This window comes from Misgurnus anguillicaudatus, chromosome 21, assembly GCF_027580225.2.
Source record: "Misgurnus anguillicaudatus chromosome 21, ASM2758022v2, whole genome shotgun sequence".
In the NCBI taxonomy this organism is placed as follows: Eukaryota; Metazoa; Chordata; class Actinopteri; order Cypriniformes; family Cobitidae; genus Misgurnus; species Misgurnus anguillicaudatus.
Window position 1 is genome coordinate 16,052,266 of NC_073357.2, and position 17,735 is coordinate 16,070,000.

The following is a 17,735-nucleotide window of genomic DNA, read 5'->3' on the forward strand; positions in this document are numbered from 1 at the left end:
ATAATTAAATAATTAATTAAATAAAGAATTAAATGCTTACAGCACCTGGTATTCCCAGGCGGTCTCCCATCCAAGTACTAACCAGGCCCGACCCTGCTTGGCTTCCGAGATCAGACGAGAGCGGGCGTGCTCAGGGTGGTGTGGCCGTAAGCGAGCGCTGACTCGATTCGAGAGCCACTTCAAGACTAATGTGGCAACGCCATGCCATCGGCGAACGCTTACAGAAAGGATGCATTTCTGGAAAAAAATTATATGAATAAATAATTAAATAATTAATTAAATAAAGAATTAAATGCTTACAGCACCTGGTATTCCCAGGCGGTCTCCCATCCAAGTACTAACCAGGCCCGACCCTGCTTGGCTTCCGAGATCAGACGAGAGCGGGCGTGCTCAGGGTGGTGTGGCCGTAAGCGAGCGCTGACTCGATTCGAGAGCCACTTCAAGACTAATGTGGCAACGCCATGCCATCGGCGAACGCTTACAGAAAGGATGCATTTCTGGAAAAAAATTATATGAATAAATAATTAAATAATTAATTAAATAAAGAATTAAATGCTTACAGCACCTGGTATTCCCAGGCGGTCTCCCATCCAAGTACTAACCAGGCCCGACCCTGCTTGGCTTCCGAGATCAGACGAGAGCGGGCGTGCTCAGGGTGGTGTGGCCGTAAGCGAGCGCTGACTCGATTCGAGAGCCACTTCAAGACTAATGTGGCAACGCCATGCCATCGGCGAACGCTTACAGAAAGGATGCATTTCTGGAAAAAAATTATATGAATAAATAATTAAATAATTAATTAAATGCTTACAGCACCTGGTATTCCCAGGCGGTCTCCCATCCAAGTACTAACCAGGCCCGACCCTGCTTGGCTTCCGAGATCAGACGAGAGCGGGCGTGCTCAGGGTGGTGTGGCCGTAAGCGAGCGCTGACTCGATTCGAGAGCCACTTCAAGACTAATGTGGCAACGCCATGCCATCGGCGAACGCTTACAGAAAGGATGCATTTCTGGAAAAAAATTATATGAATAAATAATTAAATAATTAATTAAATAAAGAATTAAATGCTTACAGCACCTGGTATTCCCAGGCGGTCTCCCATCCAAGTACTAACCAGGCCCGACCCTGCTTGGCTTCCGAGATCAGACGAGAGCGGGCGTGCTCAGGGTGGTGTGGCCGTAAGCGAGCGCTGACTCGATTCGAGAGCCACTTCAAGACTAATGTGGCAACGCCATGCCATCGGCGAACGCTTACAGAAAGGATGCATTTCTGGAAAAAAATTATATGAATAAATAATTAAATAATTAATTAAATAAAGAATTAAATGCTTACAGCACCTGGTATTCCCAGGCGGTCTCCCATCCAAGTACTAACCAGGCCCGACCCTGCTTGGCTTCCGAGATCAGACGAGAGCGGGCGTGCTCAGGGTGGTGTGGCCGTAAGCGAGCGCTGACTCGATTCGAGAGCCACTTCAAGACTAATGTGGCAACGCCATGCCATCGGCGAACGCTTACAGAAAGGATGCATTTCTGGAAAAAAATTATATGAATAAATAATTAAATAATTAATTAAATAAAGAATTAAATGCTTACAGCACCTGGTATTCCCAGGCGGTCTCCCATCCAAGTACTAACCAGGCCCGACCCTGCTTGGCTTCCGAGATCAGACGAGAGCGGGCGTGCTCAGGGTGGTGTGGCCGTAAGCGAGCGCTGACTCGATTCGAGAGCCACTTCAAGACTAATGTGGCAACGCCATGCCATCGGCGAACGCTTACAGAAAGGATGCATTTCTGGAAAAAAATTATATGAATAAATAATTAAATAATTAATTAAATAAAGAATTAAATGCTTACAGCACCTGGTATTCCCAGGCGGTCTCCCATCCAAGTACTAACCAGGCCCGACCCTGCTTGGCTTCCGAGATCAGACGAGAGCGGGCGTGCTCAGGGTGGTGTGGCCGTAAGCGAGCGCTGACTCGATTCGAGAGCCACTTCAAGACTAATGTGGCAACGCCATGCCATCGGCGAACGCTTACAGAAAGGATGCATTTCTGGAAAAAAATTATATGAATAAATAATTAAATAATTAATTAAATAAAGAATTAAATGCTTACAGCACCTGGTATTCCCAGGCGGTCTCCCATCCAAGTACTAACCAGGCCCGACCCTGCTTGGCTTCCGAGATCAGACGAGAGCGGGCGTGCTCAGGGTGGTGTGGCCGTAAGCGAGCGCTGACTCGATTCGAGAGCCACTTCAAGACTAATGTGGCAACGCCATGCCATCGGCGAACGCTTACAGAAAGGATGCATTTCTGGAAAAAAATTATATGAATAAATAATTAAATAATTAATTAAATGCTTACAGCACCTGGTATTCCCAGGCGGTCTCCCATCCAAGTACTAAACAGGCCCGACCCTGCTTGGCTTCCGAGATCAGACGAGAGCGGGCGTGCTCAGGGTGGTGTGGCCGTAAGCGAGCGCTGACTCGATTCGAGAGCCACTTCAAGACTAATGTGGCAACGCCATGCCATCGGCGAACGCTTACAGAAAGGATGCATTTCTGGAAAAAAATTATATGAATAAATAATTAAATAATTAATTAAATAAAGAATTAAATGCTTACAGCACCTGGTATTCCCAGGCGGTCTCCCATCCAAGTACTAACCAGGCCCGACCCTGCTTGGCTTCCGAGATCAGACGAGAGCGGGCGTGCTCAGGGTGGTGTGGCCGTAAGCGAGCGCTGACTCGATTCGAGAGCCACTTCAAGACTAATGTGGCAACGCCATGCCATCGGCGAACGCTTACAGAAAGGATGCATTTCTGGAAAAAAATTATATGAATAAATAATTAAATAATTAATTAAATAAAGAATTAAATGCTTACAGCACCTGGTATTCCCAGGCGGTCTCCCATCCAAGTACTAACCAGGCCCGACCCTGCTTGGCTTCCGAGATCAGACGAGAGCGGGCGTGCTCAGGGTGGTGTGGCCGTAAGCGAGCGCTGACTCGATTCGAGAGCCACTTCAAGACTATTGTGGCAACGCCATGCCATCGGCGAACGCTTACAGAAAGGATGCATTTCTGGAAAACAATTATATGAATAAATAATTAAATAATTGATTAAATAAAGAATTAAATGCTTACAGCACCTGGTATTCCCAGGCGGTCTCCCATCCAAGTACTAACCAGGCCCGACCCTGCTTGGCTTCCGAGATCAGACGAGAGCGGGCGTGCTCAGGGTGGTGTGGCCGTAAGCGAGCGCTGACTCGATTCGAGAGCCACTTCAAGACTAATGTGGCAACGCCATGCCATCGGCGAACGCTTACAGAAAGGATGCATTTCTGGAAAAAAATTATATGAATAAATAATTAAATAATTAATTAAATAAAGAATTAAATGCTTACAGCACCTGGTATTCCCAGGCGGTCTCCCATCCAAGTACTAACCAGGCCCGACCCTGCTTGGCTTCCGAGATCAGACGAGAGCGGGCGTGCTCAGGGTGGTGTGGCCGTAAGCGAGCGCTGACTCGATTCGAGAGCCACTTCAAGACTAATGTGGCAACGCCATGCCATCGGCGAACGCTTACAGAAAGGATGCATTTCTGGAAAAAAATTATATGAATAAATAATTAAATAATTAATTAAATAAAGAATTAAATGCTTACAGCACCTGGTATTCCCAGGCGGTCTCCCATCCAAGTACTAACCAGGCCCGACCCTGCTTGGCTTCCGAGATCAGACGAGAGCGGGCGTGCTCAGGGTGGTGTGGCCGTAAGCGAGCGCTGACTCGATTCGAGAGCCACTTCAAGACTAATGTGGCAACGCCATGCCATCGGCGAACGCTTACAGAAAGGATGCATTTCTGGAAAAAAATTATATGAATAAATAATTAAATAATTAATTAAATAAAGAATTAAATGCTTACAGCACCTGGTATTCCCAGGCGGTCTCCCATCCAAGTACTAACCAGGCCCGACCCTGCTTGGCTTCCGAGATCAGACGAGAGCGGGCGTGCTCAGGGTGGTGTGGCCGTAAGCGAGCGCTGACTCGATTCGAGAGCCACTTCAAGACTAATGTGGCAACGCCATGCCATCGGCGAACGCTTACAGAAAGGATGCATTTCTGGAAAAAAATTATATGAATAAATAATTAAATAATTAATTAAATAAAGAATTAAATGCTTACAGCACCTGGTATTCCCAGGCGGTCTCCCATCCAAGTACTAACCAGGCCCGACCCTGCTTGGCTTCCGAGATCAGACGAGAGCGGGCGTGCTCAGGGTGGTGTGGCCGTAAGCGAGCGCTGACTCGATTCGAGAGCCACTTCAAGACTAATGTGGCAACGCCATGCCATCGGCGAACGCTTACAGAAAGGATGCATTTCTGGAAAAAAATTATATGAATAAATAATTAAATAATTAATTAAATAAAGAATTAAATGCTTACAGCACCTGGTATTCCCAGGCGGTCTCCCATCCAAGTACTAACCAGGCCCGACCCTGCTTGGCTTCCGAGATCAGACGAGAGCGGGCGTGCTCAGGGTGGTGTGGCCGTAAGCGAGCGCTGACTCGATTCGAGAGCCACTTCAAGACTAATGTGGCAACGCCATGCCATCGGCGAACGCTTACAGAAAGGATGCATTTCTGGAAAAAAATTATATGAATAAATAATTAAATAATTAATTAAATAAAGAATTAAATGCTTACAGCACCTGGTATTCCCAGGCGGTCTCCCATCCAAGTACTAACCAGGCCCGACCCTGCTTGGCTTCCGAGATCAGACGAGAGCGGGCGTGCTCAGGGTGGTGTGGCCGTAAGCGAGCGCTGACTCGATTCGAGAGCCACTTCAAGACTAATGTGGCAACGCCATGCCATCGGCGAACGCTTACAGAAAGGATGCATTTCTGGAAAAAAATTATATGAATAAATAATTAAATAATTAATTAAATGCTTACAGCACCTGGTATTCCCAGGCGGTCTCCCATCCAAGTACTAACCAGGCCCGACCCTGCTTGGCTTCCGAGATCAGACGAGAGCGGGCGTGCTCAGGGTGGTGTGGCCGTAAGCGAGCGCTGACTCGATTCGAGAGCCACTTCAAGACTAATGTGGCAACGCCATGCCATCGGCGAACGCTTACAGAAAGGATGCATTTCTGGAAAAAAATTATATGAATAAATAATTAAATAATTAATTAAATAAAGAATTAAATGCTTACAGCACCTGGTATTCCCAGGCGGTCTCCCATCCAAGTACTAACCAGGCCCGACCCTGCTTGGCTTCCGAGATCAGACGAGAGCGGGCGTGCTCAGGGTGGTGTGGCCGTAAGCGAGCGCTGACTCGATTCGAGAGCCACTTCAAGACTAATGTGGCAACGCCATGCCATCGGCGAACGCTTACAGAAAGGATGCATTTCTGGAAAAAAATTATATGAATAAATAATTAAATAATTAATTAAATAAAGAATTAAATGCTTACAGCACCTGGTATTCCCAGGCGGTCTCCCATCCAAGTACTAACCAGGCCCGACCCTGCTTGGCTTCCGAGATCAGACGAGAGCGGGCGTGCTCAGGGTGGTGTGGCCGTAAGCGAGCGCTGACTCGATTCGAGAGCCACTTCAAGACTAATGTGGCAACGCCATGCCATCGGCGAACGCTTACAGAAAGGATGCATTTCTGGAAAAAAATTATATGAATAAATAATTAAATAATTAATTAAATAAAGAATTAAATGCTTACAGCACCTGGTATTCCCAGGCGGTCTCCCATCCAAGTACTAACCAGGCCCGACCCTGCTTGGCTTCCGAGATCAGACGAGAGCGGGCGTGCTCAGGGTGGTGTGGCCGTAAGCGAGCGCTGACTCGATTCGAGAGCCACTTCAAGACTAATGTGGCAACGCCATGCCATCGGCGAACGCTTACAGAAAGGATGCATTTCTGGAAAAAAATTATATGAATAAATAATTAAATAATTTATTAAATGCTTACAGCACCTGGTATTCCCAGGCGGTCTCCCATCCAAGTACTAACCAGGCCCGACCCTGCTTGGCTTCCGAGATCAGACGAGAGCGGGCGTGCTCAGGGTGGTGTGGCCGTAAGCGAGCGCTGACTCGATTCGAGAGCCACTTCAAGACTAATGTGGCAACGCCATGCCATCGGCGAACGCTTACAGAAAGGATGCATTTCTGGAAAAAAATTATATGAATAAATAATTAAATAATTAATTAAATAAAGAATTAAATGCTTACAGCACCTGGTATTCCCAGGCGGTCTCCCATCCAAGTACTAACCAGGCCCGACCCTGCTTGGCTTCCGAGATCAGACGAGAGCGGGCGTGCTCAGGGTGGTGTGGCCGTAAGCGAGCGCTGACTCGATTCGAGAGCCACTTCAAGACTAATGTGGCAACGCCATGCCATCGGCGAACGCTTACAGAAAGGATGCATTTCTGGAAAAAAATTATATGAATAAATAATTAAATAATTAATTAAATGCTTACAGCACCTGGTATTCCCAGGCGGTCTCCCATCCAAGTACTAACCAGGCCCGACCCTGCTTGGCTTCCGAGATCAGACGAGAGCGGGCGTGCTCAGGGTGGTGTGGCCGTAAGCGAGCGCTGACTCGATTCGAGAGCCACTTCAAGACTAATGTGGCAACGCCATGCCATCGGCGAACGCTTACAGAAAGGATGCATTTCTGGAAAAAAATTATATGAATAAATAATTAATTAATTAAAGAATTAAATGCTTACAGCACCTGGTATTCCCAGGCGGTCTCCCATCCAAGTACTAACCAGGCCCGACCCTGCTTGGCTTCCGAGATCAGACGAGAGCGGGCGTGCTCAGGGTGGTGTGGCCGTAAGCGAGCGCTGACTCGATTCGAGAGCCACTTCAAGACTAATGTGGCAACGCCATGCCATCGGCGAACGCTTACAGAAAGGATGCATTTCTGGAAAAAAATTATATGAATAAATAATTAAATAATTAATTAAATAAAGAATTAAATGCTTACAGCACCTGGTATTCCCAGGCGGTCTCCCATCCAAGTACTAACCAGGCCCGACCCTGCTTGGCTTCCGAGATCAGACGAGAGCGGGCGTGCTCAGGGTGGTGTGGCCGTAAGCGAGCGCTGACTCGATTCGAGAGCCACTTCAAGACTAATGTGGCAACGCCATGCCATCGGCGAACGCTTACAGAAAGGATGCATTTCTGGAAAAAAATTATATGAATAAATAATTAAATAATTAATTAAATGCTTACAGCACCTGGTATTCCCAGGCGGTCTCCCATCCAAGTACTAACCAGGCCCGACCCTGCTTGGCTTCCGAGATCAGACGAGAGCGGGCGTGCTCAGGGTGGTGTGGCCGTAAGCGAGCGCTGACTCGATTCGAGAGCCACTTCAAGACTAATGTGGCAACGCCATGCCATCGGCGAACGCTTACAGAAAGGATGCATTTCTGGAAAAAAATTATATGAATAAATAATTAAATAATTAATTAAATAAAGAATTAAATGCTTACAGCACCTGGTATTCCCAGGCGGTCTCCCATCCAAGTACTAACCAGGCCCGACCCTGCTTGGCTTCCGAGATCAGACGAGAGCGGGCGTGCTCAGGGTGGTGTGGCCGTAAGCGAGCGCTGACTCGATTCGAGAGCCACTTCAAGACTAATGTGGCAACGCCATGCCATCGGCGAACGCTTACAGAAAGGATGCATTTCTGGAAAAAAATTATATGAATAAATAATTAAATAATTAATTAAATAAAGAATTAAATGCTTACAGCACCTGGTATTCCCAGGCGGTCTCCCATCCAAGTACTAACCAGGCCCGACCCTGCTTGGCTTCCGAGATCAGACGAGAGCGGGCGTGCTCAGGGTGGTGTGGCCGTAAGCGAGCGCTGACTCGATTCGAGAGCCACTTCAAGACTAATGTGGCAACGCCATGCCATCGGCGAACGCTTACAGAAAGGATGCATTTCTGGAAAAAAATTATATGAATAAATAATTAAATAATTAATTAAATGCTTACAGCACCTGGTATTCCCAGGCGGTCTCCCATCCAAGTACTAACCAGGCCCGACCCTGCTTGGCTTCCGAGATCAGACGAGAGCGGGCGTGCTCAGGGTGGTGTGGCCGTAAGCGAGCGCTGACTCGATTCGAGAGCCACTTCAAGACTAATGTGGCAACGCCATGCCATCGGCGAACGCTTACAGAAAGGATGCATTTCTGGAAAAAAATTATATGAATAAATAATTAAATAATTAATTAAATAAAGAATTAAATGCTTACAGCACCTGGTATTCCCAGGCGGTCTCCCATCCAAGTACTAACCAGGCCCGACCCTGCTTGGCTTCCGAGATCAGACGAGAGCGGGCGTGCTCAGGGTGGTGTGGCCGTAAGCGAGCGCTGACTCGATTCGAGAGCCACTTCAAGACTAATGTGGCAACGCCATGCCATCGGCGAACGCTTACAGAAAGGATGCATTTCTGGAAAAAAATTATATGAATAAATAATTAAATAATTAATTAAATAAAGAATTAAATGCTTACAGCACCTGGTATTCCCAGGCGGTCTCCCATCCAAGTACTAACCAGGCCCGACCCTGCTTGGCTTCCGAGATCAGACGAGAGCGGGCGTGCTCAGGGTGGTGTGGCCGTAAGCGAGCGCTGACTCGATTCGAGAGCCACTTCAAGACTAATGTGGCAACGCCATGCCATCGGCGAACGCTTACAGAAAGGATGCATTTCTGGAAAAAAATTATATGAATAAATAATTAAATAATTAATTAAATAAAGAATTAAATGCTTACAGCACCTGGTATTCCCAGGCGGTCTCCCATCCAAGTACTAACCAGGCCCGACCCTGCTTGGCTTCCGAGATCAGACGAGAGCGGGCGTGCTCAGGGTGGTGTGGCCGTAAGCGAGCGCTGACTCGATTCGAGAGCCACTTCAAGACTAATGTGGCAACGCCATGCCATCGGCGAACGCTTACAGAAAGGATGCATTTCTGGAAAAAAATTATATGAATAAATAATTAAATAATTAATTAAATGCTTACAGCACCTGGTATTCCCAGGCGGTCTCCCATCCAAGTACTAAACAGGCCCGACCCTGCTTGGCTTCCGAGATCAGACGAGAGCGGGCGTGCTCAGGGTGGTGTGGCCGTAAGCGAGCGCTGACTCGATTCGAGAGCCACTTCAAGACTAATGTGGCAACGCCATGCCATCGGCGAACGCTTACAGAAAGGATGCATTTCTGGAAAAAAATTATATGAATAAATAATTAAATAATTAATTAAATAAAGAATTAAATGCTTACAGCACCTGGTATTCCCAGGCGGTCTCCCATCCAAGTACTAACCAGGCCCGACCCTGCTTGGCTTCCGAGATCAGACGAGAGCGGGCGTGCTCAGGGTGGTGTGGCCGTAAGCGAGCGCTGACTCGATTCGAGAGCCACTTCAAGACTAATGTGGCAACGCCATGCCATCGGCGAACGCTTACAGAAAGGATGCATTTCTGGAAAAAAATTATATGAATAAATAATTAAATAATTAATTAAATAAAGAATTAAATGCTTACAGCACCTGGTATTCCCAGGCGGTCTCCCATCCAAGTACTAACCAGGCCCGACCCTGCTTGGCTTCCGAGATCAGACGAGAGCGGGCGTGCTCAGGGTGGTGTGGCCGTAAGCGAGCGCTGACTCGATTCGAGAGCCACTTCAAGACTAATGTGGCAACGCCATGCCATCGGCGAACGCTTACAGAAAGGATGCATTTCTGGAAAAAAATTATATGAATAAATAATTAAATAATTGATTAAATAAAGAATTAAATGCTTACAGCACCTGGTATTCCCAGGCGGTCTCCCATCCAAGTACTAACCAGGCCCGACCCTGCTTGGCTTCCGAGATCAGACGAGAGCGGGCGTGCTCAGGGTGGTGTGGCCGTAAGCGAGCGCTGACTCGATTCGAGAGCCACTTCAAGACTAATGTGGCAACGCCATGCCATCGGCGAACGCTTACAGAAAGGATGCATTTCTGGAAAAAAATTATATGAATAAATAATTAAATAATTAATTAAATAAAGAATTAAATGCTTACAGCACCTGGTATTCCCAGGCGGTCTCCCATCCAAGTACTAACCAGGCCCGACCCTGCTTGGCTTCCGAGATCAGACGAGAGCGGGCGTGCTCAGGGTGGTGTGGCCGTAAGCGAGCGCTGACTCGATTCGAGAGCCACTTCAAGACTAATGTGGCAACGCCATGCCATCGGCGAACGCTTACAGAAAGGATGCATTTCTGGAAAAAAATTATATGAATAAATAATTAAATAATTAATTAAATAAAGAATTAAATGCTTACAGCACCTGGTATTCCCAGGCGGTCTCCCATCCAAGTACTAACCAGGCCCGACCCTGCTTGGCTTCCGAGATCAGACGAGAGCGGGCGTGCTCAGGGTGGTGTGGCCGTAAGCGAGCGCTGACTCGATTCGAGAGCCACTTCAAGACTAATGTGGCAACGCCATGCCATCGGCGAACGCTTACAGAAAGGATGCATTTCTGGAAAAAAATTATATGAATAAATAATTAAATAATTAATTAAATAAAGAATTAAATGCTTACAGCACCTGGTATTCCCAGGCGGTCTCCCATCCAAGTACTAACCAGGCCCGACCCTGCTTGGCTTCCGAGATCAGACGAGAGCGGGCGTGCTCAGGGTGGTGTGGCCGTAAGCGAGCGCTGACTCGATTCGAGAGCCACTTCAAGACTAATGTGGCAACGCCATGCCATCGGCGAACGCTTACAGAAAGGATGCATTTCTGGAAAAAAATTATATGAATAAATAATTAAATAATTAATTAAATAAAGAATTAAATGCTTACAGCACCTGGTATTCCCAGGCGGTCTCCCATCCAAGTACTAACCAGGCCCGACCCTGCTTGGCTTCCGAGATCAGACGAGAGCGGGCGTGCTCAGGGTGGTGTGGCCGTAAGCGAGCGCTGACTCGATTCGAGAGCCACTTCAAGACTAATGTGGCAACGCCATGCCATCGGCGAACGCTTACAGAAAGGATGCATTTCTGGAAAAAAATTATATGAATAAATAATTAAATAATTAATTAAATAAAGAATTAAATGCTTACAGCACCTGGTATTCCCAGGCGGTCTCCCATCCAAGTACTAACCAGGCCCGACCCTGCTTGGCTTCCGAGATCAGACGAGAGCGGGCGTGCTCAGGGTGGTGTGGCCGTAAGCGAGCGCTGACTCGATTCGAGAGCCACTTCAAGACTAATGTGGCAACGCCATGCCATCGGCGAACGCTTACAGAAAGGATGCATTTCTGGAAAAAAATTATATGAATAAATAATTAAATAATTAATTAAATAAAGAATTAAATGCTTACAGCACCTGGTATTCCCAGGCGGTCTCCCATCCAAGTACTAACCAGGCCCGACCCTGCTTGGCTTCCGAGATCAGACGAGAGCGGGCGTGCTCAGGGTGGTGTGGCCGTAAGCGAGCGCTGACTCGATTCGAGAGCCACTTCAAGACTAATGTGGCAACGCCATGCCATCGGCGAACGCTTACAGAAAGGATGCATTTCTGGAAAAAAATTATATGAATAAATAATTAAATAATTAATTAAATAAAGAATTAAATGCTTACAGCACCTGGTATTCCCAGGCGGTCTCCCATCCAAGTACTAACCAGGCCCGACCCTGCTTGGCTTCCGAGATCAGACGAGAGCGGGCGTGCTCAGGGTGGTGTGGCCGTAAGCGAGCGCTGACTCGATTCGAGAGCCACTTCAAGACTAATGTGGCAACGCCATGCCATCGGCGAACGCTTACAGAAAGGATGCATTTCTGGAAAAAAATTATATGAATAAATAATTAAATAATTAATTAAATAAAGAATTAAATGCTTACAGCACCTGGTATTCCCAGGCGGTCTCCCATCCAAGTACTAACCAGGCCCGACCCTGCTTGGCTTCCGAGATCAGACGAGAGCGGGCGTGCTCAGGGTGGTGTGGCCGTAAGCGAGCGCTGACTCGATTCGAGAGCCACTTCAAGACTAATGTGGCAACGCCATGCCATCGGCGAACGCTTACAGAAAGGATGCATTTCTGGAAAAAAATTATATGAATAAATAATTAAATAATTAATTAAATGCTTACAGCACCTGGTATTCCCAGGCGGTCTCCCATCCAAGTACTAACCAGGCCCGACCCTGCTTGGCTTCCGAGATCAGACGAGAGCGGGCGTGCTCAGGGTGGTGTGGCCGTAAGCGAGCGCTGACTCGATTCGAGAGCCACTTCAAGACTAATGTGGCAACGCCATGCCATCGGCGAACGCTTACAGAAAGGATGCATTTCTGGAAAAAAATTATATGAATAAATAATTAAATAATTAATTAAATAAAGAATTAAATGCTTACAGCACCTGGTATTCCCAGGCGGTCTCCCATCCAAGTACTAACCAGGCCCGACCCTGCTTGGCTTCCGAGATCAGACGAGAGCGGGCGTGCTCAGGGTGGTGTGGCCGTAAGCGAGCGCTGACTCGATTCGAGAGCCACTTCAAGACTAATGTGGCAACGCCATGCCATCGGCGAACGCTTACAGAAAGGATGCATTTCTGGAAAAAAATTATATGAATAAATAATTAAATAATTAATTAAATAAAGAATTAAATGCTTACAGCACCTGGTATTCCCAGGCGGTCTCCCATCCAAGTACTAACCAGGCCCGACCCTGCTTGGCTTCCGAGATCAGACGAGAGCGGGCGTGCTCAGGGTGGTGTGGCCGTAAGCGAGCGCTGACTCGATTCGAGAGCCACTTCAAGACTAATGTGGCAACGCCATGCCATCGGCGAACGCTTACAGAAAGGATGCATTTCTGGAAAAAAATTATATGAATAAATAATTAAATAATTAATTAAATGCTTACAGCACCTGGTATTCCCAGGCGGTCTCCCATCCAAGTACTAACCAGGCCCGACCCTGCTTGGCTTCCGAGATCAGACGAGAGCGGGCGTGCTCAGGGTGGTGTGGCCGTAAGCGAGCGCTGACTCGATTCGAGAGCCACTTCAAGACTAATGTGGCAACGCCATGCCATCGGCGAACGCTTACAGAAAGGATGCATTTCTGGAAAAAAATTATATGAATAAATAATTAAATAATTAATTAAATAAAGAATTAAATGCTTACAGCACCTGGTATTCCCAGGCGGTCTCCCATCCAAGTACTAACCAGGCCCGACCCTGCTTGGCTTCCGAGATCAGACGAGAGCGGGCGTGCTCAGGGTGGTGTGGCCGTAAGCGAGCGCTGACTCGATTCGAGAGCCACTTCAAGACTAATGTGGCAACGCCATGCCATCGGCGAACGCTTACAGAAAGGATGCATTTCTGGAAAAAAATTATATGAATAAATAATTAAATAATTAATTAAATAAAGAATTAAATGCTTACAGCACCTGGTATTCCCAGGCGGTCTCCCATCCAAGTACTAACCAGGCCCGACCCTGCTTGGCTTCCGAGATCAGACGAGAGCGGGCGTGCTCAGGGTGGTGTGGCCGTAAGCGAGCGCTGACTCGATTCGAGAGCCACTTCAAGACTAATGTGGCAACGCCATGCCATCGGCGAACGCTTACAGAAAGGATGCATTTCTGGAAAAAAATTATATGAATAAATAATTAAATAATTAATTAAATAAAGAATTAAATGCTTACAGCACCTGGTATTCCCAGGCGGTCTCCCATCCAAGTACTAACCAGGCCCGACCCTGCTTGGCTTCCGAGATCAGACGAGAGCGGGCGTGCTCAGGGTGGTGTGGCCGTAAGCGAGCGCTGACTCGATTCGAGAGCCACTTCAAGACTAATGTGGCAACGCCATGCCATCGGCGAACGCTTACAGAAAGGATGCATTTCTGGAAAAAAATTATATGAATAAATAATTAAATAATTAATTAAATAAAGAATTAAATGCTTACAGCACCTGGTATTCCCAGGCGGTCTCCCATCCAAGTACTAACCAGGCCCGACCCTGCTTGGCTTCCGAGATCAGACGAGAGCGGGCGTGCTCAGGGTGGTGTGGCCGTAAGCGAGCGCTGACTCGATTCGAGAGCCACTTCAAGACTAATGTGGCAACGCCATGCCATCGGCGAACGCTTACAGAAAGGATGCATTTCTGGAAAAAAATTATATGAATAAATAATTAAATAATTAATTAAATAAAGAATTAAATGCTTACAGCACCTGGTATTCCCAGGCGGTCTCCCATCCAAGTACTAACCAGGCCCGACCCTGCTTGGCTTCCGAGATCAGACGAGAGCGGGCGTGCTCAGGGTGGTGTGGCCGTAAGCGAGCGCTGACTCGATTCGAGAGCCACTTCAAGACTAATGTGGCAACGCCATGCCATCGGCGAACGCTTACAGAAAGGATGCATTTCTGGAAAAAAATTATATGAATAAATAATTAAATAATTAATTAAATAAAGAATTAAATGCTTACAGCACCTGGTATTCCCAGGCGGTCTCCCATCCAAGTACTAACCAGGCCCGACCCTGCTTGGCTTCCGAGATCAGACGAGAGCGGGCGTGCTCAGGGTGGTGTGGCCGTAAGCGAGCGCTGACTCGATTCGAGAGCCACTTCAAGACTAATGTGGCAACGCCATGCCATCGGCGAACGCTTACAGAAAGGATGCATTTCTGGAAAAAAATTATATGAATAAATAATTAAATAATTAATTAAATAAAGAATTAAATGCTTACAGCACCTGGTATTCCCAGGCGGTCTCCCATCCAAGTACTAACCAGGCCCGACCCTGCTTGGCTTCCGAGATCAGACGAGAGCGGGCGTGCTCAGGGTGGTGTGGCCGTAAGCGAGCGCTGACTCGATTCGAGAGCCACTTCAAGACTAATGTGGCAACGCCATGCCATCGGCGAACGCTTACAGAAAGGATGCATTTCTGGAAAAAAATTATATGAATAAATAAATAAATAATTAATTAAATGCTTACAGCACCTGGTATTCCCAGGCGGTCTCCCATCCAAGTACTAACCAGGCCCGACCCTGCTTGGCTTCCGAGATCAGACGAGAGCGGGCGTGCTCAGGGTGGTGTGGCCGTAAGCGAGCGCTGACTCGATTCGAGAGCCACTTCAAGACTAATGTGGCAACGCCATGCCATCGGCGAACGCTTACAGAAAGGATGCATTTCTGGAAAAAAATTATATGAATAAATAATTAAATAATTAATTAAATAAAGAATTTAATGCTTACAGCACCTGGTATTCCCAGGCGGTCTCCCATCCAAGTACTAACCAGGCCCGACCCTGCTTGGCTTCCGAGATCAGACGAGAGCGGGCGTGCTCAGGGTGGTGTGGCCGTAAGCGAGTGCTGACTCGATTCGAGAGCCACTTCAAGACTAATGTGGCAACGCCATGCCATCGGCGAACGCTTACAGAAAGGATGCATTTCTGGAAAAAAATTATATGAATAAATAATTAAATAATTAATTAAATAAAGAATTAAATGCTTACAGCACCTGGTATTCCCAGGCGGTCTCCCATCCAAGTACTAACCAGGCCCGACCCTGCTTGGCTTCCGAGATCAGACGAGAGCGGGCGTGCTCAGGGTGGTGTGGCCGTAAGCGAGCGCTGACTCGATTCGAGAGCCACTTCAAGACTAATGTGGCAACGCCATGCCATCGGCGAACGCTTACAGAAAGGATGCATTTCTGGAAAAAAATTATATGAATAAATAATTAAATAATTAATTAAATAAAGAATTAAATGCTTACAGCACCTGGTATTCCCAGGCGGTCTCCCATCCAAGTACTAACCAGGCCCGACCCTGCTTGGCTTCCGAGATCAGACGAGAGCGGGCGTGCTCAGGGTGGTGTGGCCGTAAGCGAGCGCTGACTCGATTCGAGAGCCACTTCAAGACTAATGTGGCAACGCCATGCCATCGGCGAACGCTTACAGAAAGGATGCATTTCTGGAAAAAAATTATATGAATAAATAATTAAATAATTAATTAAATAAAGAATTAAATGCTTACAGCACCTGGTATTCCCAGGCGGTCTCCCATCCAAGTACTAACCAGGCCCGACCCTGCTTGGCTTCCGAGATCAGACGAGAGCGGGCGTGCTCAGGGTGGTGTGGCCGTAAGCGAGCGCTGACTCGATTCGAGAGCCACTTCAAGACTAATGTGGCAACGCCATGCCATCGGCGAACGCTTACAGAAAGGATGCATTTCTGGAAAAAAATTATATGAATAAATAATTAAATAATTAATTAAATGCTTACAGCACCTGGTATTCCCAGGCGGTCTCCCATCCAAGTACTAACCAGGCCCGACCCTGCTTGGCTTCCGAGATCAGACGAGAGCGGGCGTGCTCAGGGTGGTGTGGCCGTAAGCGAGCGCTGACTCGATTCGAGAGCCACTTCAAGACTAATGTGGCAACGCCATGCCATCGGCGAACGCTTACAGAAAGGATGCATTTCTGGAAAAAAATTATATGAATAAATAATTAAATAAAGAATTTAATGCTTACAGCACCTGGTATTCCCAGGCGGTCTCCCATCCAAGTACTAACCAGGCCCGACCCTGCTTGGCTTCCGAGATCAGACGAGAGCGGGCGTGCTCAGGGTGGTGTGGCCGTAAGCGAGCGCTGACTCGATTCGAGAGCCACTTCAAGACTAATGTGGCAACGCCATGCCATCGGCGAACGCTTACAGAAAGGATGCATTTCTGGAAAAAAATTATATGAATAAATAATTAAATAATTAATTAAATAAAGAATTAAATGCTTACAGCACCTGGTATTCCCAGGCGGTCTCCCATCCAAGTACTAACCAGGCCCGACCCTGCTTGGCTTCCGAGATCAGACGAGAGCGGGCGTGCTCAGGGTGGTGTGGCCGTAAGCGAGCGCTGACTCGATTCGAGAGCCACTTCAAGACTAATGTGGCAACGCCATGCCATCGGCGAACGCTTACAGAAAGGATGCATTTCTGGAAAAAAATTATATGAATAAATAATTAAATAATTAATTAAATAAAGAATTAAAAGCTTACAGCACCTGGTATTCCCAGGCGGTCTCCCATCCAAGTACTAACCAGGCCCGACCCTGCTTGGCTTCCGAGATCAGACGAGAGCGGGCGTGCTCAGGGTGGTGTGGCCGTAAGCGAGCGCTGACTCGATTCGAGAGCCACTTCAAGACTAATGTGGCAACGCCATGCCATCGGCGAACGCTTACAGAAAGGATGCATTTCTGGAAAAAAATTATATGAATAAATAATTAAATAATTAATTAAATAAAGAATTAAATGCTTACAGCACCTGGTATTCCCAGGCGGTCTCCCATCCAAGTACTAACCAGGCCCGACCCTGCTTGGCTTCCGAGATCAGACGAGAGCGGGCGTGCTCAGGGTGGTGTGGCCGTAAGCGAGCGCTGACTCGATTCGAGAGCCACTTCAAGACTAATGTGGCAACGCCATGCCATCGGCGAACGCTTACAGAAAGGATGCATTTCTGGAAAAAAATTATATGAATAAATAATTAAATAATTAATTAAATAAAGAATTAAATGCTTACAGCACCTGGTATTCCCAGGCGGTCTCCCATCCAAGTACTAACCAGGCCCGACCCTGCTTGGCTTCCGAGATCAGACGAGAGCGGGCGTGCTCAGGGTGGTGTGGCCGTAAGCGAGCGCTGACTCGATTCGAGAGCCACTTCAAGACTAATGTGGCAACGCCATGCCATCGGCGAACGCT

General features: G+C 47.3%; 69 non-coding genes across 69 annotated transcripts; all 69 read right to left on the reverse strand.

Moving 5' to 3' along the window:
* Nucleotides 1-33: 33 nt before the first annotated feature.
* Nucleotides 34-152, reverse strand: LOC141355858 (5S ribosomal RNA). Its single transcript, XR_012362296.1, has one exon. It is a non-coding gene; the product is annotated as a 5S ribosomal RNA (ribosomal RNA).
* Nucleotides 153-293: 141 nt separating this feature from the next.
* On the reverse strand, nucleotides 294-412 carry LOC129414653 (5S ribosomal RNA). Its single transcript, XR_008634485.1, has one exon. It is a non-coding gene; the product is annotated as a 5S ribosomal RNA (ribosomal RNA).
* A 141-nt stretch (nucleotides 413-553) lies between these two features.
* On the reverse strand, nucleotides 554-672 carry LOC141355860 (5S ribosomal RNA). Its single transcript, XR_012362298.1, has one exon. It is a non-coding gene; the product is annotated as a 5S ribosomal RNA (ribosomal RNA).
* A 129-nt stretch (nucleotides 673-801) lies between these two features.
* Nucleotides 802-920, reverse strand: LOC141355861 (5S ribosomal RNA). Its single transcript, XR_012362299.1, has one exon. It is a non-coding gene; the product is annotated as a 5S ribosomal RNA (ribosomal RNA).
* Nucleotides 921-1,061: 141 nt separating this feature from the next.
* On the reverse strand, nucleotides 1,062-1,180 carry LOC129414669 (5S ribosomal RNA). Its single transcript, XR_008634488.1, has one exon. It is a non-coding gene; the product is annotated as a 5S ribosomal RNA (ribosomal RNA).
* Nucleotides 1,181-1,321: 141 nt separating this feature from the next.
* On the reverse strand, nucleotides 1,322-1,440 carry LOC141355862 (5S ribosomal RNA). Its single transcript, XR_012362300.1, has one exon. It is a non-coding gene; the product is annotated as a 5S ribosomal RNA (ribosomal RNA).
* Nucleotides 1,441-1,581: 141 nt separating this feature from the next.
* Nucleotides 1,582-1,700, reverse strand: LOC129414680 (5S ribosomal RNA). The gene has a single exon (XR_008634493.1). It is a non-coding gene; the product is annotated as a 5S ribosomal RNA (ribosomal RNA).
* Nucleotides 1,701-1,841: 141 nt separating this feature from the next.
* LOC129414687 (5S ribosomal RNA) lies at nucleotides 1,842-1,960 on the reverse strand. Its single transcript, XR_008634497.1, has one exon. It is a non-coding gene; the product is annotated as a 5S ribosomal RNA (ribosomal RNA).
* A 141-nt stretch (nucleotides 1,961-2,101) lies between these two features.
* On the reverse strand, nucleotides 2,102-2,220 carry LOC141355863 (5S ribosomal RNA). The gene has a single exon (XR_012362301.1). It is a non-coding gene; the product is annotated as a 5S ribosomal RNA (ribosomal RNA).
* Nucleotides 2,221-2,349: 129 nt separating this feature from the next.
* Nucleotides 2,350-2,468, reverse strand: LOC141357638 (5S ribosomal RNA). Its single transcript, XR_012364125.1, has one exon. It is a non-coding gene; the product is annotated as a 5S ribosomal RNA (ribosomal RNA).
* Nucleotides 2,469-2,609: 141 nt separating this feature from the next.
* LOC129414696 (5S ribosomal RNA) lies at nucleotides 2,610-2,728 on the reverse strand. The gene has a single exon (XR_008634500.1). It is a non-coding gene; the product is annotated as a 5S ribosomal RNA (ribosomal RNA).
* Nucleotides 2,729-2,869: 141 nt separating this feature from the next.
* Nucleotides 2,870-2,988, reverse strand: LOC141355864 (5S ribosomal RNA). The gene has a single exon (XR_012362302.1). It is a non-coding gene; the product is annotated as a 5S ribosomal RNA (ribosomal RNA).
* A 141-nt stretch (nucleotides 2,989-3,129) lies between these two features.
* On the reverse strand, nucleotides 3,130-3,248 carry LOC141355866 (5S ribosomal RNA). The gene has a single exon (XR_012362304.1). It is a non-coding gene; the product is annotated as a 5S ribosomal RNA (ribosomal RNA).
* A 141-nt stretch (nucleotides 3,249-3,389) lies between these two features.
* Nucleotides 3,390-3,508, reverse strand: LOC141355867 (5S ribosomal RNA). The gene has a single exon (XR_012362305.1). It is a non-coding gene; the product is annotated as a 5S ribosomal RNA (ribosomal RNA).
* Nucleotides 3,509-3,649: 141 nt separating this feature from the next.
* Nucleotides 3,650-3,768, reverse strand: LOC141355868 (5S ribosomal RNA). The gene has a single exon (XR_012362306.1). It is a non-coding gene; the product is annotated as a 5S ribosomal RNA (ribosomal RNA).
* A 141-nt stretch (nucleotides 3,769-3,909) lies between these two features.
* On the reverse strand, nucleotides 3,910-4,028 carry LOC141355869 (5S ribosomal RNA). Its single transcript, XR_012362307.1, has one exon. It is a non-coding gene; the product is annotated as a 5S ribosomal RNA (ribosomal RNA).
* A 141-nt stretch (nucleotides 4,029-4,169) lies between these two features.
* LOC129414734 (5S ribosomal RNA) lies at nucleotides 4,170-4,288 on the reverse strand. The gene has a single exon (XR_008634513.1). It is a non-coding gene; the product is annotated as a 5S ribosomal RNA (ribosomal RNA).
* A 141-nt stretch (nucleotides 4,289-4,429) lies between these two features.
* LOC141355870 (5S ribosomal RNA) lies at nucleotides 4,430-4,548 on the reverse strand. Its single transcript, XR_012362308.1, has one exon. It is a non-coding gene; the product is annotated as a 5S ribosomal RNA (ribosomal RNA).
* Nucleotides 4,549-4,689: 141 nt separating this feature from the next.
* Nucleotides 4,690-4,808, reverse strand: LOC141355871 (5S ribosomal RNA). The gene has a single exon (XR_012362309.1). It is a non-coding gene; the product is annotated as a 5S ribosomal RNA (ribosomal RNA).
* A 129-nt stretch (nucleotides 4,809-4,937) lies between these two features.
* On the reverse strand, nucleotides 4,938-5,056 carry LOC141355872 (5S ribosomal RNA). Its single transcript, XR_012362310.1, has one exon. It is a non-coding gene; the product is annotated as a 5S ribosomal RNA (ribosomal RNA).
* A 141-nt stretch (nucleotides 5,057-5,197) lies between these two features.
* LOC141355873 (5S ribosomal RNA) lies at nucleotides 5,198-5,316 on the reverse strand. The gene has a single exon (XR_012362311.1). It is a non-coding gene; the product is annotated as a 5S ribosomal RNA (ribosomal RNA).
* A 141-nt stretch (nucleotides 5,317-5,457) lies between these two features.
* LOC141355874 (5S ribosomal RNA) lies at nucleotides 5,458-5,576 on the reverse strand. Its single transcript, XR_012362312.1, has one exon. It is a non-coding gene; the product is annotated as a 5S ribosomal RNA (ribosomal RNA).
* A 141-nt stretch (nucleotides 5,577-5,717) lies between these two features.
* On the reverse strand, nucleotides 5,718-5,836 carry LOC141355876 (5S ribosomal RNA). Its single transcript, XR_012362314.1, has one exon. It is a non-coding gene; the product is annotated as a 5S ribosomal RNA (ribosomal RNA).
* Nucleotides 5,837-5,965: 129 nt separating this feature from the next.
* LOC141355877 (5S ribosomal RNA) lies at nucleotides 5,966-6,084 on the reverse strand. Its single transcript, XR_012362315.1, has one exon. It is a non-coding gene; the product is annotated as a 5S ribosomal RNA (ribosomal RNA).
* A 141-nt stretch (nucleotides 6,085-6,225) lies between these two features.
* LOC141355878 (5S ribosomal RNA) lies at nucleotides 6,226-6,344 on the reverse strand. The gene has a single exon (XR_012362316.1). It is a non-coding gene; the product is annotated as a 5S ribosomal RNA (ribosomal RNA).
* Nucleotides 6,345-6,473: 129 nt separating this feature from the next.
* On the reverse strand, nucleotides 6,474-6,592 carry LOC141355879 (5S ribosomal RNA). The gene has a single exon (XR_012362317.1). It is a non-coding gene; the product is annotated as a 5S ribosomal RNA (ribosomal RNA).
* A 133-nt stretch (nucleotides 6,593-6,725) lies between these two features.
* LOC141355880 (5S ribosomal RNA) lies at nucleotides 6,726-6,844 on the reverse strand. Its single transcript, XR_012362318.1, has one exon. It is a non-coding gene; the product is annotated as a 5S ribosomal RNA (ribosomal RNA).
* A 141-nt stretch (nucleotides 6,845-6,985) lies between these two features.
* On the reverse strand, nucleotides 6,986-7,104 carry LOC141355881 (5S ribosomal RNA). The gene has a single exon (XR_012362319.1). It is a non-coding gene; the product is annotated as a 5S ribosomal RNA (ribosomal RNA).
* Nucleotides 7,105-7,233: 129 nt separating this feature from the next.
* Nucleotides 7,234-7,352, reverse strand: LOC141355882 (5S ribosomal RNA). The gene has a single exon (XR_012362320.1). It is a non-coding gene; the product is annotated as a 5S ribosomal RNA (ribosomal RNA).
* A 141-nt stretch (nucleotides 7,353-7,493) lies between these two features.
* On the reverse strand, nucleotides 7,494-7,612 carry LOC141355883 (5S ribosomal RNA). The gene has a single exon (XR_012362321.1). It is a non-coding gene; the product is annotated as a 5S ribosomal RNA (ribosomal RNA).
* A 141-nt stretch (nucleotides 7,613-7,753) lies between these two features.
* On the reverse strand, nucleotides 7,754-7,872 carry LOC141355884 (5S ribosomal RNA). The gene has a single exon (XR_012362322.1). It is a non-coding gene; the product is annotated as a 5S ribosomal RNA (ribosomal RNA).
* A 129-nt stretch (nucleotides 7,873-8,001) lies between these two features.
* On the reverse strand, nucleotides 8,002-8,120 carry LOC141355885 (5S ribosomal RNA). The gene has a single exon (XR_012362323.1). It is a non-coding gene; the product is annotated as a 5S ribosomal RNA (ribosomal RNA).
* Nucleotides 8,121-8,261: 141 nt separating this feature from the next.
* Nucleotides 8,262-8,380, reverse strand: LOC141355887 (5S ribosomal RNA). The gene has a single exon (XR_012362325.1). It is a non-coding gene; the product is annotated as a 5S ribosomal RNA (ribosomal RNA).
* A 141-nt stretch (nucleotides 8,381-8,521) lies between these two features.
* LOC141355888 (5S ribosomal RNA) lies at nucleotides 8,522-8,640 on the reverse strand. The gene has a single exon (XR_012362326.1). It is a non-coding gene; the product is annotated as a 5S ribosomal RNA (ribosomal RNA).
* A 141-nt stretch (nucleotides 8,641-8,781) lies between these two features.
* Nucleotides 8,782-8,900, reverse strand: LOC141355889 (5S ribosomal RNA). The gene has a single exon (XR_012362327.1). It is a non-coding gene; the product is annotated as a 5S ribosomal RNA (ribosomal RNA).
* Nucleotides 8,901-9,029: 129 nt separating this feature from the next.
* LOC141357639 (5S ribosomal RNA) lies at nucleotides 9,030-9,148 on the reverse strand. The gene has a single exon (XR_012364126.1). It is a non-coding gene; the product is annotated as a 5S ribosomal RNA (ribosomal RNA).
* A 141-nt stretch (nucleotides 9,149-9,289) lies between these two features.
* LOC141355890 (5S ribosomal RNA) lies at nucleotides 9,290-9,408 on the reverse strand. Its single transcript, XR_012362328.1, has one exon. It is a non-coding gene; the product is annotated as a 5S ribosomal RNA (ribosomal RNA).
* A 141-nt stretch (nucleotides 9,409-9,549) lies between these two features.
* On the reverse strand, nucleotides 9,550-9,668 carry LOC141355891 (5S ribosomal RNA). Its single transcript, XR_012362329.1, has one exon. It is a non-coding gene; the product is annotated as a 5S ribosomal RNA (ribosomal RNA).
* A 141-nt stretch (nucleotides 9,669-9,809) lies between these two features.
* LOC141355892 (5S ribosomal RNA) lies at nucleotides 9,810-9,928 on the reverse strand. The gene has a single exon (XR_012362330.1). It is a non-coding gene; the product is annotated as a 5S ribosomal RNA (ribosomal RNA).
* Nucleotides 9,929-10,069: 141 nt separating this feature from the next.
* LOC141355893 (5S ribosomal RNA) lies at nucleotides 10,070-10,188 on the reverse strand. Its single transcript, XR_012362331.1, has one exon. It is a non-coding gene; the product is annotated as a 5S ribosomal RNA (ribosomal RNA).
* A 141-nt stretch (nucleotides 10,189-10,329) lies between these two features.
* Nucleotides 10,330-10,448, reverse strand: LOC141355894 (5S ribosomal RNA). The gene has a single exon (XR_012362332.1). It is a non-coding gene; the product is annotated as a 5S ribosomal RNA (ribosomal RNA).
* A 141-nt stretch (nucleotides 10,449-10,589) lies between these two features.
* On the reverse strand, nucleotides 10,590-10,708 carry LOC141355895 (5S ribosomal RNA). Its single transcript, XR_012362333.1, has one exon. It is a non-coding gene; the product is annotated as a 5S ribosomal RNA (ribosomal RNA).
* Nucleotides 10,709-10,849: 141 nt separating this feature from the next.
* On the reverse strand, nucleotides 10,850-10,968 carry LOC141355896 (5S ribosomal RNA). The gene has a single exon (XR_012362334.1). It is a non-coding gene; the product is annotated as a 5S ribosomal RNA (ribosomal RNA).
* Nucleotides 10,969-11,109: 141 nt separating this feature from the next.
* On the reverse strand, nucleotides 11,110-11,228 carry LOC141355898 (5S ribosomal RNA). Its single transcript, XR_012362336.1, has one exon. It is a non-coding gene; the product is annotated as a 5S ribosomal RNA (ribosomal RNA).
* A 141-nt stretch (nucleotides 11,229-11,369) lies between these two features.
* On the reverse strand, nucleotides 11,370-11,488 carry LOC141355899 (5S ribosomal RNA). Its single transcript, XR_012362337.1, has one exon. It is a non-coding gene; the product is annotated as a 5S ribosomal RNA (ribosomal RNA).
* A 141-nt stretch (nucleotides 11,489-11,629) lies between these two features.
* Nucleotides 11,630-11,748, reverse strand: LOC141355900 (5S ribosomal RNA). The gene has a single exon (XR_012362338.1). It is a non-coding gene; the product is annotated as a 5S ribosomal RNA (ribosomal RNA).
* Nucleotides 11,749-11,889: 141 nt separating this feature from the next.
* LOC141355901 (5S ribosomal RNA) lies at nucleotides 11,890-12,008 on the reverse strand. The gene has a single exon (XR_012362339.1). It is a non-coding gene; the product is annotated as a 5S ribosomal RNA (ribosomal RNA).
* A 129-nt stretch (nucleotides 12,009-12,137) lies between these two features.
* On the reverse strand, nucleotides 12,138-12,256 carry LOC141355902 (5S ribosomal RNA). Its single transcript, XR_012362340.1, has one exon. It is a non-coding gene; the product is annotated as a 5S ribosomal RNA (ribosomal RNA).
* A 141-nt stretch (nucleotides 12,257-12,397) lies between these two features.
* Nucleotides 12,398-12,516, reverse strand: LOC141355903 (5S ribosomal RNA). The gene has a single exon (XR_012362341.1). It is a non-coding gene; the product is annotated as a 5S ribosomal RNA (ribosomal RNA).
* Nucleotides 12,517-12,657: 141 nt separating this feature from the next.
* On the reverse strand, nucleotides 12,658-12,776 carry LOC141355904 (5S ribosomal RNA). Its single transcript, XR_012362342.1, has one exon. It is a non-coding gene; the product is annotated as a 5S ribosomal RNA (ribosomal RNA).
* Nucleotides 12,777-12,905: 129 nt separating this feature from the next.
* On the reverse strand, nucleotides 12,906-13,024 carry LOC141355905 (5S ribosomal RNA). Its single transcript, XR_012362343.1, has one exon. It is a non-coding gene; the product is annotated as a 5S ribosomal RNA (ribosomal RNA).
* A 141-nt stretch (nucleotides 13,025-13,165) lies between these two features.
* Nucleotides 13,166-13,284, reverse strand: LOC141355906 (5S ribosomal RNA). The gene has a single exon (XR_012362344.1). It is a non-coding gene; the product is annotated as a 5S ribosomal RNA (ribosomal RNA).
* Nucleotides 13,285-13,425: 141 nt separating this feature from the next.
* On the reverse strand, nucleotides 13,426-13,544 carry LOC141355907 (5S ribosomal RNA). The gene has a single exon (XR_012362345.1). It is a non-coding gene; the product is annotated as a 5S ribosomal RNA (ribosomal RNA).
* Nucleotides 13,545-13,685: 141 nt separating this feature from the next.
* Nucleotides 13,686-13,804, reverse strand: LOC141355909 (5S ribosomal RNA). Its single transcript, XR_012362347.1, has one exon. It is a non-coding gene; the product is annotated as a 5S ribosomal RNA (ribosomal RNA).
* A 141-nt stretch (nucleotides 13,805-13,945) lies between these two features.
* LOC141355910 (5S ribosomal RNA) lies at nucleotides 13,946-14,064 on the reverse strand. Its single transcript, XR_012362348.1, has one exon. It is a non-coding gene; the product is annotated as a 5S ribosomal RNA (ribosomal RNA).
* A 141-nt stretch (nucleotides 14,065-14,205) lies between these two features.
* Nucleotides 14,206-14,324, reverse strand: LOC141355911 (5S ribosomal RNA). Its single transcript, XR_012362349.1, has one exon. It is a non-coding gene; the product is annotated as a 5S ribosomal RNA (ribosomal RNA).
* A 141-nt stretch (nucleotides 14,325-14,465) lies between these two features.
* Nucleotides 14,466-14,584, reverse strand: LOC141355912 (5S ribosomal RNA). The gene has a single exon (XR_012362350.1). It is a non-coding gene; the product is annotated as a 5S ribosomal RNA (ribosomal RNA).
* A 141-nt stretch (nucleotides 14,585-14,725) lies between these two features.
* LOC141355913 (5S ribosomal RNA) lies at nucleotides 14,726-14,844 on the reverse strand. Its single transcript, XR_012362351.1, has one exon. It is a non-coding gene; the product is annotated as a 5S ribosomal RNA (ribosomal RNA).
* A 129-nt stretch (nucleotides 14,845-14,973) lies between these two features.
* LOC141355914 (5S ribosomal RNA) lies at nucleotides 14,974-15,092 on the reverse strand. Its single transcript, XR_012362352.1, has one exon. It is a non-coding gene; the product is annotated as a 5S ribosomal RNA (ribosomal RNA).
* A 141-nt stretch (nucleotides 15,093-15,233) lies between these two features.
* LOC141355915 (5S ribosomal RNA) lies at nucleotides 15,234-15,352 on the reverse strand. The gene has a single exon (XR_012362353.1). It is a non-coding gene; the product is annotated as a 5S ribosomal RNA (ribosomal RNA).
* A 141-nt stretch (nucleotides 15,353-15,493) lies between these two features.
* Nucleotides 15,494-15,612, reverse strand: LOC141355916 (5S ribosomal RNA). Its single transcript, XR_012362354.1, has one exon. It is a non-coding gene; the product is annotated as a 5S ribosomal RNA (ribosomal RNA).
* A 141-nt stretch (nucleotides 15,613-15,753) lies between these two features.
* On the reverse strand, nucleotides 15,754-15,872 carry LOC141355917 (5S ribosomal RNA). The gene has a single exon (XR_012362355.1). It is a non-coding gene; the product is annotated as a 5S ribosomal RNA (ribosomal RNA).
* Nucleotides 15,873-16,013: 141 nt separating this feature from the next.
* On the reverse strand, nucleotides 16,014-16,132 carry LOC141355918 (5S ribosomal RNA). Its single transcript, XR_012362356.1, has one exon. It is a non-coding gene; the product is annotated as a 5S ribosomal RNA (ribosomal RNA).
* Nucleotides 16,133-16,261: 129 nt separating this feature from the next.
* On the reverse strand, nucleotides 16,262-16,380 carry LOC141355919 (5S ribosomal RNA). Its single transcript, XR_012362357.1, has one exon. It is a non-coding gene; the product is annotated as a 5S ribosomal RNA (ribosomal RNA).
* Nucleotides 16,381-16,509: 129 nt separating this feature from the next.
* On the reverse strand, nucleotides 16,510-16,628 carry LOC141355920 (5S ribosomal RNA). The gene has a single exon (XR_012362358.1). It is a non-coding gene; the product is annotated as a 5S ribosomal RNA (ribosomal RNA).
* A 141-nt stretch (nucleotides 16,629-16,769) lies between these two features.
* Nucleotides 16,770-16,888, reverse strand: LOC141355921 (5S ribosomal RNA). Its single transcript, XR_012362359.1, has one exon. It is a non-coding gene; the product is annotated as a 5S ribosomal RNA (ribosomal RNA).
* A 141-nt stretch (nucleotides 16,889-17,029) lies between these two features.
* LOC141354690 (5S ribosomal RNA) lies at nucleotides 17,030-17,148 on the reverse strand. The gene has a single exon (XR_012361121.1). It is a non-coding gene; the product is annotated as a 5S ribosomal RNA (ribosomal RNA).
* Nucleotides 17,149-17,289: 141 nt separating this feature from the next.
* LOC129415035 (5S ribosomal RNA) lies at nucleotides 17,290-17,408 on the reverse strand. Its single transcript, XR_008634675.1, has one exon. It is a non-coding gene; the product is annotated as a 5S ribosomal RNA (ribosomal RNA).
* A 141-nt stretch (nucleotides 17,409-17,549) lies between these two features.
* On the reverse strand, nucleotides 17,550-17,668 carry LOC141355922 (5S ribosomal RNA). The gene has a single exon (XR_012362360.1). It is a non-coding gene; the product is annotated as a 5S ribosomal RNA (ribosomal RNA).
* Nucleotides 17,669-17,735: the final 67 nt, after the last annotated feature.